The 14,024-nt window shown below is 42.9% G+C and overlaps 1 long non-coding RNA gene across 1 annotated transcript; it reads left to right on the forward strand.

The window, feature by feature from the left end:
* The first annotated feature begins 308 nt into the window (after positions 1–308).
* LOC310698946 lies at positions 309–4,008 on the forward strand. The gene is made up of 3 exons (XR_014521849.1): positions 309–776; positions 1,518–1,623; positions 2,880–4,008. It is a non-coding gene; the product is annotated as an uncharacterized lncRNA (long non-coding RNA).
* The last annotated feature ends 10,016 nt before the right edge of the window (positions 4,009–14,024 follow it).

Genomic DNA, 14,024 nt, shown 5'->3' on the forward strand with positions numbered 1-14,024 from the left:
CTTTGAGGGAGGAAATGTACCTTGAATGTTCTTTAAATGTATAATGTGTATGCAGCCATGCATGATGATGATGATGATGACCTTATTAAATTTCTATCCTGCCCTTCCTCCCCAAAGGGACGAGGCCAGAAAACAATCAAGCAGGAAAACAATGTGATTAAAATAAAATTGTAATATATTTAAAACATCTGAAAGGAATTAAGAACATCAAAAAAAATAAAACGGTCATATACCCTTGTAAAGAATAGTGGATGGATCTGAACACGGGAAAATAAATGCTATAAATAAGTCAGAAATGAGAGGGGAAAATATCTATGGAAAATCGTGTTTTAAAATTTCCTGCTCTCTGTCGTCATCTGATGTTGCATGTTTATAGTTCATTCAAATCACTATTGCTTTCCTAATGTAGCTGAGTCCAAGTTTCAATGAGGCCAGGATCAATAATATTTCAGCCACCAAATGCCTGGGTGAACAGGAATGCGCTGCTGATTTGCGTCCCCCTGTGTTTCCTGTTGCACTGCTAATTTGTGTCCGTCCCCCCATTATAATTCAAGCCTTCCATTTCCAACTGCAGTGTTCTGAGGTGATATTTGGAGCTTACATTTGGTGAAGTTGTTTTTGTTATTTATTTTGCATTTTTTGTTTTGATGCTTTTTCAGTTAATTTGTTTTTGTGACTGTGTGGATCCCAGTTCAGCTACTGATTGATTGATTGATTGATTGATTGTGTGACTGTGGAAATGAATAAATTCCAAACAATGACTATCATCAGTGCAGGTAAGTTTTTTTTAAAATTCTATTTTATCATCTACAATACTGTTTTATTTATTTTATAGTACAGTACATTGTTTATTGCTTTCATTTTATGGATCAATGGTCTCATAAAATAGTAAAATTCATGTTAAATTGCTGTTTTAGGGGTTGTTTTTAAAAGTTTGGAATGGATTAATCCGTTTTGCATTACTGTCTATGGGAAAGTGCACCTTGGTTTTGGAATGCTTTGGTTTTGGAACAGACTTCCAGAACTGATTAAGTTTGAGTACCAAGGTACCACTGTAATGAGGGAGATACATACACCACACCTGGGAGGACCAACCAACCTACACCATTTTACGTGGCAATTACCTGCAAGTTGGGTAATACAATGTGCATCATCTTTATGTATGGAGCTTGGATGAAGCAGCTTCTTTTCACCATGGCTGGCTGCATATTCACCAACATATTACTTCCCCTAAAGAATCCAGGGAACTGTAGTTTATTATGGGTGCAGGAACTGTAGTTCTATGAGAGGTAAACTACAGTTCTTTGGATTCTTTGTGGAGAAGCATCTTGCTTTAAGTGTATACATAGCCCATAATTTCAACTGATGGTGGCTGCTTGCTCAGCCAAATGCGCCTTTCCTGCGTCATTCAGTTTGCTTAGGGTAGTTGCTTTGTATAAATCAATTATTCCGTCAAAGCTACTGCTAGTACCGCAAACTAGCCTGCATTAACTTGGATGCCTTTTGTGTCTTTAAAGGAACACCCTGCATTTGATGTATAGCCAGGAAATCTAAAGGAACATCTACAATGAGAGGGAAGCACAACTGCATGAAGGCTGCAGTTGTAACCCTGTCTACTTAGAGGTAAGTCACATTGAATTCAATGAATGGGAAACAAACATATTCAGTAAAAAGTAAGCTGATAAAAAGACTAGCAAATAAAGTCAGGAGACAAGCAAATTCTCTACGGTGTTCACAGCTGTTAGTTTCATAGAATTGCCCTTCCAAACAGATGGCAAAAAATGGGGGGTTGATGCCTCCATGTCCTCTAGGCATAACAATTACAAAAATGCAATAGAGGATGCAAGTACAACATCCCTGAAAGACGTGACTACAGATGCTGAAATACCTCCAGTGAAGGATAACTTCCCCCTGCCCCCCTGAAGCAGCTTGCTCCACTGTTGAACAGCTCTTACCGTTAGGGAGTTCATGGAGGGTAAGGCTATTGGTGGCTACTAACCTTGATGTCTTTATGTTCTACCTCCACTGTTGGAGGCAGTAAGGCTTCTGAATACCATTTGGCGGAAACTGCAGGAGGGGAGAGGACTCTTGTGCTCCTCCCTGCAAGTTCCCAGAAGCATCTGGTTGGCCACTAGGGGAGTGGAGCTGCATACACAGTAACCCATTTGTAGCACAATAGTTTAGTTTTTCTCAGTCTGGACTCATTAATGCTCTTCCTCAACATGCTGCTTTCCATCTAGATTGATGGGTGTGGTTGTTGGATATCCATTTGATTAGGTTATCCATGCCTTTACGCCCCCTGCACATGCCCAGGTGAATAAAGATGGAAGTGGTCATTACAATCTTGGTATACATCCACTCACGATGTCATTGGGCAGACCTGCCTGCATCTGCTTTCAAATGGACACACTAAGGGGCAATGCAGAATTAATTTGAAATGAGCTTTCATTCTCAGAATAAAAGCAGCTTCTCGGGAAGTGCTTCTTAGGGGCAAAAATATGCAGCGAAACTAGCTTGGCCAGAGCTGTTCGGCAGTGGAACAGACTCCCACAAGATGGGACTCTTCTTCCATGGAGGTTTGTATGCTGAGGTTGGATGGCCATCTATTATGGATGCTTTAGCTGCTATTCCTGCATTGCAGGGGGTTGGACTAGATGACCCTTGGTGCCCCTTCCAACCTTAAGATTCTATGATTCTATGGGTGTGGGCTATATAAGGGGTGAAGTGCTGCATCTCAATGGATTCTAGAATAAAATGTCATGTGTGCCAGTCTAGGATACATCAGGGTTCTCCTTATGTTTTAAGTATTCGCTTTTTGTTAGGAAGTTACTCCTAATAAAGTTGGTAAAAATATATTGCCCTTCTATTTCCACACATAGGTTCTAGAGCTGCCCTCTGGAACAACATAGAACAAGCCAGCTACATCTTCTATATGACAGCAGCCCTTCAGATATTTGAAGGTTGCTATCTTGTCTCCCCTTAATTTTCTCTTCTCCGTTCATAGATTTTATGTTGGGGTTACATTCCAGGCCCCCATGTGCATAATTGAAATGCACGTAAGTGGGGAGCTCCCTGCAGTACATATAGCTTCCTGTCCAACGGCTATTGTGCAGGGTAGCATGGCAGCAAGAACTCCTGCATGCCATTTTGTAGCTGTTGGAGTCTCTTTTTTCTGGATGTTTGGCTCACTGATGTCCTCTTCAGGCTCTTCAGATGGGTCTCCTTATGAGCCACAATGTACTTTCCAGCTCTCTCCCACCATTTCTGGTTAGAATTTTTTTTATTTTAAATTATGTCCAAGCACCGCACGTGTACATGGTCACGTGCGAGCTGATGACATGTAAGCGTGGGGATGCCTGTACTCTCATTTTAAAATGCACAATTTGTGTTCATGTAGGCTGTGTATTTTTCCTTTTCTCTCTGCTGTGCCTGTCTTTAGAATCCTGTGCTGCATATAAAATTGTGTATATTACCCCCAAAACTGCACCAATTTCAAGAGGACTTGAAAAATAACAATTGGCAAACTGATAAGAAAATGTGAGGAACTAAGATAAAGGTTGGAAAAATGAGAAAGTGGGAGAAACCAGAATTAACTGATTTGCCAATCTCTGTCCAAGGGGAAGGCCTGAGCTCAACAGCTGAGCATCAGTTTCCCACGCAGAAGGTCCCAGGTTCAGTTCTTGGCATCTTCAGGTGAGACTGTGAATGTCCCCCATCTGAACCCCTGGAGAGCTGCTGCCTGTCAGTGGGACAATGCTGAGCTAGAGGAATTGATTGTCAGACTTAAATATAAGGCAGCTCCCTATGTTTCCAAAGCAGCACCTTGTCAGCCTGCCAGCACTCTCTGACTTATCCAGATCCAAGGCTTTGCAGCTGGCGCATATTTTAATGCCAAATGACTGGCACCATTGATGTTGGAACACATAGTCTCTTGGTGCCCACACTGCTTGCACATTCATTTCAGTATGTCGCACTGTGTAACTACTTTTTGCTGTTGTTGCAACTTAAGTTTATATCTCCCCAGAGGTATTTACCCCACTCCCAGAATTCACACAGAGGAGAATGTGGGTCCCCTTTGCCAAGCAGCCGTCCGCCTGATAAAATTAAGAAGAAAAACAACAGAAAGAGAAGCAGGGAGACCTCCTGTTAATTTACTGCCCTGAAACAGTCAATTAGAGACTTGCCAAACTGTCTGGCATTCGTTCCAAGTCCTTTGAAATGCCAACCCCCAAATGAAAGATGGAGGAGAGGATATTGCCTGGCTCTTTCCAAGAATTGGCCCAAACAGCAACCACAATGTGTCAACTTGCGAGCTGGGGCTAGTTTTGCTGATAGCAGAAATAAACGCCTGTTGTTTGTCAGAAATTGGGTTCAATTTTCCCAACAATAGTGTTGCTTCCCATGCTACACTAGTCTCACATGCTACTTCCAGAAGTGTCTGGAATTTAGTAATGCTCTGTGTTCTCTCTCTCTCTCTCTCTCTCTCTCTCTCTCTCTCTCTCTCTCACACACACACTCACACTCACACACACACACACACACACACACAGCCTGAATCTCTAATTGAAAGGACATGTGTTTACATCTAAGAAGTCTTGAGGGAATATTTGAATCACTCAGTCTCCGTTGGATAGCTCAGCTGGTGGAGCATGAGACTCTTAATCTCAGGATTATGGGATTGAGTCCCACACTGGGCAAAAAGACTCCTGCATTGCAGGGGGTTGAACTAGGTGACCCTTGTGGTCCCTTCTAACCCTACAATTCTATAAGAGTCTATGAATCCACTGCTAGAGTGAAATAGCCCAATCACACTGACATCTGCCAAGGACAGTAAAAGAGGTGGAGAATGGTAAGAACTTAGTGGAAGAGCATCTGCTTTGTATTCAGAAGGTCACAGGTTCAACCCCAAACATCTCCAGGTGGGGCTAGGAGTGTCCCCTGCCTGGAACCTCAGAGAGCTGCTGCCAGTCAGTGTAGATGACATTGGGACCATTGGACCAATGGCCTGACTTAATAAAAAGAACCTTCCTATGTTAATTTGTGAGTCTCAGAGCTGAGGGTAAGGGGAAAAGTTGACCAGGTGGTTCAGCAAGCAGAAAAAGGACAGACAGCTGTTGGGTCAGCAATCTCAGGCAAATAGACTAGTCAAAAAATTAAGCAGCTGCAAAGGCCTGTCACATAAAAAGGCATTCAAGAGATGCATGGAAGTCAAAAGTGATGGTCTTACTGGATCTCTGCAGGAAGAGTCCTCCAGGGCATGAGACCACTGGCACCAAATGCTGGACTTCTGGTTGAGGCCAGTCTCGTTTCTGTAACATGGGAGACAACTAACACTGTTCCTCCAGATGATTTCAGCCATTAGGCTGGGATATAAGAGCTCAGGCAGTCAACAGCAACAACAAATTTTTTATTATTTGTACCCCGCCCATATGGCTGGGTTTCCCCAGTCACTCTGGGCAGCTCCCAACAGAGGACTAAAAACAGAATAAAACATCAAACATTAAAAACTTCCCGATACAGGGCTGCCTTCAGATGTCTTCTAAAAGTTGTCTAGTTCCTTATCTCCTTGACACCTGCTGGGAGGGTGTTCCACAGGGCGGTGGGCACTACCGAGAAGGCCCTCTTTCTGGTTCTTTGTAACCTCACCTGTTGCAGGGAGGGAACTGCCAGAAGGCCCTCGGAGCTCTCAGTGTCTGGGCTGAGCAATGGGGGTGGAGACGCTCCTTCAGGTATACAGGACCTAGGCCATTTATGGCTTTAAAGGTCAGCACCAACACTTTGAACCGGTGTTATATGGTCTCAGCCACAGCTCCCAGTTACCTTAAGACTCTTCTAAAAACACAAGTAGAGAAAAAACAGACCTTGTAAGAGTCAGGGAGCGATTGGAATATTTCTGCTACCCTGTAGAAGCGTAGATATTCAATTACTTTAATATGAGTGGAAATTATTCTAAGATTAAAAGTAATCATGAGGCATTGGCATAGGGGAGCAGATGATGCCTGTACCATGGAATCTGTTACACACTTGGGCTTCAGAGTGATTGATTTTATTCAGCCATGATATGCACTTGTAAAAGTAGGCTTTTTCTGTCCATTGATCCCATGGGGAGCAAGTGTTTAATGTCAACGCTGAATGTTAATGTACAATTAAAACCAAAACAAAATCGATATTCCTAGCGGGGAGGGAGAGAATGGGTTGCCATTCATAGGCTGCCTTGCTCATGAGATTCCCGCCCTGGTCCATGAAACTGCTCCAGTCTGAATGGTCTGTGAACTGCAGCTGTCATTTTTAAAAGGTTTTGGACACACTGATGTTTATTGTAGTTTAAACCCCCCTTTCTTTCTTTTAGTGGTGGGCTTTAAAACATTTACTGCCAATAATTTGGAGAATGGTGTGGGTTCTTTATATGTTAAGATTTATTACAGTCAGGAAACAAGTGTGTGTTAAACAGTCTCTAACCTTTCTTTAATAGCAATCCTTAAGCCAGGCCTGTACATCTTGGGTGACTCATAAGCCATTTGTTTCTATCGTAGGATACTTCAACATAGCCCTGTTTATTGTATGATGCAGGCACTGCCCTCAGGCAGTGGCGTAGCGTGGGGGGTGCAGGGGGGGGGCTGGCCGCACCGGGCGCAACATCTGGGGGTTAGGGTTAGGGGGCGCAAATCCACGGGTTAGGGGGCGCAAATTACTTGCCTTGCCCCAGGTGCTGACAACCCACGCTACGCCACTGGCCTCAGGCCAGGCCAGTCCGTATGTGGGGCTCAGGCTTTTCCATAAGGGGACAGAGCTTTGATGTTGCTTCAGCAATAGTGAACTTAGGTCCTATATGCATTATACATTGAAAGCACAATGATGCCACAATCATGGCTTACCCCAAGGAATTCTGGGAACTGAAGTTGTTAAGGGTTCTGAGAGTGGTTAGGAATCCCTCTCAGAGCTACACTTCCGAGGCTGGTTTAATGGTCCATCCCTCTTAATAATAATAATAATAATAATAATAATAATAATAATAATAATACCTTTATTGTCATTGTACAACCTTCTTCCTAGGAAATTCTGGGAATTGTAACTCTGTGGTGGAAAGAGAGGCCTGTTGTCAGGAATGGAAATTAGTCCAGTATTCATTTTCATCATGGGGTGGTTGTTGTTTTTGAGTCTCCAAACAATATGTAATTAATTGCCCACCCCATTGTTTTGAAGTTTCCTTTACACCGAAATGAATGTAGACTACATACATTGCACAAGTAGTTATGCAATTCATGCTAAATAGCAGAGAGCAAGATGAATAACATAGTATTTGATGGAAAGCGAACTGCAGCAGAACAGAAACAGGGGTGATTGTGGCAAATACAAGTTAGAATGGAAATTGCTGCCCTCTTACATTCCTCATTGTCACTGAGCACTCTGTAACCTTGCTCCTGCCAACCTCATTTTGCTTAAGTTCTTTTCAGGCTGGTGCTCACCCAACTTAAAGAAAACACCTTAAGCAGAATGAATGAATGACTCAACCACTTTAAGCAGAAGTCATATTGCATCATCAATAAATTGAAACATCATAGTTCAAAACTCCATTCATTCTCCGGTGCATTAGTCCTCCTATTTAGGAGAAGTCTTGAAATGTGAGAGCTTTTGCCATCAAACTCTTTTTCTTCTTCACTTGATTCATCTTTTGTCTCCTCTGTGCCTATTACTTCTAACCAAGAACTGACAACCTCTTGTCATTCATTGTTCCTTTCCTCCCACATCTGCTCTCAGCATTGACAAAATGTTGAGGGGGTTTTTTCAGACCCGCATTGATAATTTGACTGACAATAGTTTATAATCTTGTAATAATCTCACTGCAGGATCTGTCAAATGAATGATCCTAGTTGAGAGCAGGGGGGAGGGATTGAAATTTAATTATAAGATACATGTTTGATATTAGGAAAGGATAAAAATGATTCTTAGTTTTTATTTGCAGAAGAAGAAGGTGCCTTAATTTCCTCCTTTCGGCTGCTGAGTGAAACTGAAAAAAATGTAAAAGGAGAGAACTATGGTCTTTACATCCAGTGTTCTAGCCCAGTGGTTCCCAATGGTTTACTTGAAAATTGCTGAGAGTCTTAGTGGTAGGGTTGCCATATTTTGAAGAGCAAAAAAGGAGACGCTATGATGGCCATTCAAAGCAAATAAATGCAACATGTCTCAAATTTTCCCCTGATAAAGAGGACGTGTCCTGGAAAAAAAAAGAGGGCACATGGCAACCCTACTTGGTGGACTACTTAATGATTTTTTTGCCTGTTGTAGCAACTGTAATTCCATGGAACTCAAATTTTAATACAAGAAATACAGTGGTACCTCGGGTTAAGTACTTAATTCATTCCGGAGGTCTGTTCTTAACCTGAAACTGTTCTTAACCTGAAGCACCACTTTAGCTAATGGGTCCTCCTGCTGCTGCCGCGCCACTGGAGCCCGATTTCTGTTCTTATCCTGAAGCAAAGTTATTAACCTGAAGCACTATTTCTGGGTTAGCGGAGTCTGTAACCTGAAGTGTATGTAACCTGAAGCGTATGTAACCCGAGGTACCACTGTACAAGAAATAAATGCAATTAAAATGTGATTGAAAATCAATATGAATATTCAGTGTGATGGAAGTGCTGTTTCTCATCTTCATTCCATGGATCACCTGAATTACATCCATGGACCACTGGTGGAACCCACAGATTGTGAACCCCTAAGGCTATATAAATGAAGAGAGATGCCTTATCCTGAGGCTATTGGTACCTCTAGCTCAATATTGTCTTCTAGATGAGTGAGGGAAAGAATACGGTGTTCACATGTAGCTCCATAAAATGAAATCTGTGTCATTTTCTGTTGAGTGCACTTCTCTGAAGTTGTTTGGCTTTGTGGGTCCTTGCTGATAAAACTGTACTTTTTGACCGTCAATCACAGAGAGTTCTCTTTAGCCCCTGACCCAATGAAATCCTAGAGGCATAAACCACAACTGGGATAAAGCAAAGGGAACCACACAAGAATATAGTTAGGGATCGGTGTGTGTGCAAATATGGCTGCCTTCCTCTGGCATTGGTATGACCCTAGTGCCTGCACCATGGTTTGCTCTAACCCTAACTTCCAATATATACATGATATACATGATCCATATACATGGATAGTTTCACACTGAATATTTTGGACTCCCATCAGTTCTGGCCAACAGGGGTCAGTGTCAGGGATGCTAGGATTTGTAGTCCACAACATCGGGAGTGCACCAAACAATGGAAGTCACTAAGAAGTGTTAGAGAAAGTCAAAGTGCAGCGGCAGAAATAAGGAATCTGTGGCTCTCCAAATATTGTTGTACTATAGCCCCCATCAGCCCCATCCAGGATGGCTAGTAGTCAGAGATGATGAGAGTCATGGTCCAGCAACATCTCAGCATCTATGGTTCCCCATACCTGGACTATGAAAAGGAGTTGCAGTTGTAGTGGGCAGAAAGTCTTGTTCAATAACATAAGTCACTTGGGGCTTCCACCACTGGGCTTATGCCTCCAATCAAGACAATAATGAAAAGTTACCTTGTGGTACCTTTTCCATGTCAATATGGAGAGATGAACCGTCTTGTCAAAATACCATATGGGAAATCTGAAGCATGAAAATGTAAAATTCTCCGCACCACTAGGTGGCAGTATAAACAAGCAGCTTAAGGACACAGAAACTGGACTTAACACTGAATTGTGTGGGATATTCAGTCCTATATAACCAACATGCTTAACTCTAATTAATGCATGAAGGGGTTAAGACCAGTGGCGGATCTTGGGGTCTCAAATATTAGCAGTGTCCCGTTCAGTGCCCAAATTTGATGCCCCCGCCTCTTGCCTTCAATTCTACATAATAGCTGTGGAACCCCCTCTGGCGCTCCTAAGTCTCCACACCCAGTGTGATTGAACTGGTCACGCTCCCCTAAATCCATCTATTAGGACAATAGAGTATGTGGTCCTGTCAGGCTTAGCAAGGCCACACACCCTCATCTTGGGAGAAAGGGTTACTCTCTCTTCCACCCTACCGATAAGGAGGTCTAAGCTGGATGCTCCAAGCTTAGACCATGTGGCTTAATCAGGCCATCTTTGTGTCTCTATACAAATAATTTAAAAACATTTACCACTTTTGGAACCTAAGTTATACTGCCTGTCTTTTGTAGCTGCTGTATGAGAAAGCACTTGACTCTAACCTTTGAAGTGTTTTAAGTAAACTATTTTTAACTTGCCAAATGTGTGGCTTCTTTCTATGCTAAGAGAAGAGGGGAACTTTGGAAGCAACTTAGAAGGGGATATTTTGAAGGTCTTGCTGCTTTTATTCCCACACTTTACTTTGCTGCATATTTTGTGATTTTAAGTCTCTGCTGGTGTTCTCTCACCAAAGAGTACTTGCTATAAACCTAGATCTTGGCATCCAGGAATTGTCCTTTTTATACCTAGTACAGTGGTGCCTTGGTTCTCGAACTTAATCCATTCCGGGAGTCTGTTCGACTCCCAAAGCCATTCAAAAACCAAGGCATGGCTTCTGATTGGCTGCAGGAGCTTCCTGCACTCAAGTGAAAGCCGCGTCAGATGTTCAGCTTCCGAAAAACGTTTGCAAACCAGGACAAACTGTTTGATTTGTTCAACAACTAAGCCATTCAAGAACCAAGGTATTACTGTATATATATATATGTCTTTTAAACAAAATACAAAAAATTAACAAATTGCTCTCCATGGAAGTATCTCCCCCAGTCCTTCCTGGAGATGTTGGGGATGGAACCTCCAATCTTCTCCATGCAAAGCATCTGCTCTATCTATCGATTGCATTGATATCTGACCTTTTACTGTTATTATTTTGTTTGGCCAACAGCTTAGATTGCTTTAAAAGAGAATTGGACAATTCATGGAGGACAAATCTATCAATGGCTACTAGTCATGATGGCTGTGCCCTGCCTCTGAGGTCAAAGGCAGTAATGCTTCTCAATACCCATTGCTGGATATCTTAGGAGGGGAGAGCACTCTTGTGCTCAGTTCCTGCTTCAGGGTTTTCTACAGATACCTTGTTAGCCACAAGATGCTGGACTAAATGAGTCATGGCCCTGATCCAGAAGGCTCTTCTTATCCTGCTATGCATTGTACTGTTCTTTAGTATTCTGTGGTTTACTGTTAGCTTCTTTGAGCATCATTTGGGGAGATTGCAGGGTACAAATGGAACAGAACCATTGATGGCTTAAGGCACCCTTCCCCAATCTGATGCCCTCCAGATGTTTTGGATGACAGCTCCCATCATCCTTAGCCATTAGTCATGCTGTGTGTGACTGATGGGCATCAGAGTCCAACAACTTCTAGAGTACACAAGATTCTGGAAGTTTGGCCTAAGGGTACCATCATCAGCCTTCCACAACCATTAGATGCACACTACTTACATTTGTACACATGTAGTCTCTCGCTCTCACACACATCTGGAATGGTAGTGTGAAATTGGAGCTGTTTATTAACTAAGGACACTGGTCTGTACACCAGCAAGTCCTGAAAGTCTGAAATAAATTCAGTGAAGCCGGAATATTATTTTTGCCCCCTTCTCTGAAATTTGGTCCACTCCTTCCTTTCTTGAGTTTCTCCGCCACACAGCACCTCTAGGTATGAAAGAATAGGAGGGCAGTGAGTTGTGACTCTTCTCTTGAACCCAGAGATGAAGTGGGCCGTCCCTGAGTCTGTTCCAAGTAAGAGAAGTTTATCTGAATCAGATAAATAGGCTCCTTTTGAAATGTGAGGTGCCTTTATGTTGGCGATGAAGCAGCCTCTTCTTTTCCCTCTTCAGACGAAACTTGCTCTCTGTCTGAGCACTCTATGCAGAAACCTTGGGAGAACAATTATTTGCTATCTTAAGATATCATGACACATATCCTGGATACAATAACCAGGAAACTCATACAAAAAGATGAAGAAACAGGCATAAATGCCTCCTGTATCCTCCTTTTCAATCTCTCCAGCTCTGTGCTGGATGTCTTCAGAGTTTTCTTCATGGTTCTTGCACATGCAGAGTTCTGAACTGATTTCCCCTATCTCAGGAATAGTGAGCATGCTCTGTATGGAAGGAGGCCCCAGGTTCAATTTTGGGGTATCTCCAGATAAGACTGAGAAATAATTATCATAATTACCCACTTTATAGTTTCCTGCATAAGCAGGGGGTTGGAGTAGATGACCTCAGAGGTCCCTTTCAACTCTCCGATTCCTGTTTAAAACACTGGACAGCTACTGCCAGTCAGAGTGGATAATACTGAGCTGGATGGATGAATGAATGGTCAAACTCTGTACACAGCAGTTTCCTCTGTTTCTTTGTCTTAAAAGCTGAGTGGTGAGAGCATCTGCTTTGCATGCAGAAAGTACCAGGTTCAATCCCTGGTATCTCCAAGTAGGGCTGGAAATAACTCCCATCTATAACCCTGGAGAGCCTCTGCCAGTTAGAACAGGAATTGCTGAGTTAGTAGGACTGATGATCTGATTTAATTTAAAGCAACTTCTGGTGTTCCTCATAGCAACTCTCCCTGTCATGGGCAGGCCATTTAGCTGCCATCCCTGTTTATCTTCTAAAACAGCAGGGAGGGACCTCCAGCTTGAAGACCAAATTAGGTCTGGCAGGGGTCCTAATTTGACCCATGAAGCCGTTTCCCCCAAACCATGTCCATTGGATATCATATGTGTTGCTGTGTTTGATATAAGAATATAATAAGAGCCTGGTGGATCAGGCCAAGGGTGCATCTACTCTAGCATCTGGCCGACTAGATGCCCCAGGAATCTCGCTCATAACGATGCAGTTTCAAAGGAAGTGATGGCAGCTTAAAGAGTGCTCCCAATTGTTTATTGGCAAGTATGGCTTGCTGACAGCACCAATCATCTGATTGGCTCTGACAGCAAGCTCTTCTGAAGTTGTCTATTTGTAGATGTAGTTTTGATTCAAAGCCCATCTGTAGTTGGGCATTTTCTCTCTTTGTAGACAGCTTTCACAGTCTGCAGAAAGAAGAGTGTCCATTTGCAGGTGCGATTTGAATTTAAACCATGCCCTCAAATGGACAAAGCAGGGCTCACTGATCATCACCTACTGCAGGCCTCATTGAAGTTATCACCTAACATCATAGTGACTTCAGGTGACTGGTAGGTGGGCAGCCCCACTCACATATCAAAGTGACCGAGAGGGGGAGGGAGACGGGAGGATCTGACTTGCAGAGACTGAAAAGGTTGCCTGATCCCTATTCTAGGACTGCATCTCACCACATGATCCTTCTCACACACTGATGTATGCACAGGAAGCCTTGCTTTGTTGCTTTGGGCTAGTGAGACAAGATGTTCTGTTGTATCACCCAGTTTATGGAAAGCCTTCACCTGAAAGCCTTATCTAATTCCTTCTTTGCCTCTCTACATCTCGTGGCCATCTTGTTCCGATATGCTTTTGGTATGAATTAGTTGTTAGCTTTTAGCTACATGCTGTCTAGTTTACTGTTGGTAAGGAATAGCATGGTCCTCGCAGAAACAAGTCCCATTTGAACTCAACAGTTGGGTGTAGAATTGCACATTAAGCCATCTCAGTTTCTTTGCTGCTCAATTTTCATAGTTCAGTTGCTTTCAAAATCCTTCTAGATATTTTATTTCTTGATTCTTAAAGGGTATAATCCTTTGGCCTCTTTGTGGTCCTGGAGGGGGCAGGGATCCCAGAAGTCACAGGGCATAGCAGATTTCCTCTCCATGGGTGAAGAAGAAGACCTGCCCTCAGAGGGGGAGAGCTATCCCTCAAAGCCCCATCCCAGTCACAGTGCAAAGAATATTTGCTGGGACTTCCCAACATTGGAACATTGTCTCCCAGATCTTATACAGAGCCCAAACCAAGCAGGGTTCCACATCATGCATAAGTTGCTTGCGATTTTTCAGATATACCTTCTGTCCACCATGGAAACAAAATGGCCATACCAATATGGACGTCACTCTGATGCAGGAAATGCATTTTTATGACAGAATTGCTAGATTCAGCCATT

This window comes from Podarcis liolepis (assembly GCF_965112155.1).
Source record: "Podarcis liolepis genome assembly, chromosome: Z".
Classification (NCBI taxonomy): Eukaryota; Metazoa; Chordata; class Lepidosauria; order Squamata; family Lacertidae; genus Podarcis; species Podarcis liolepis.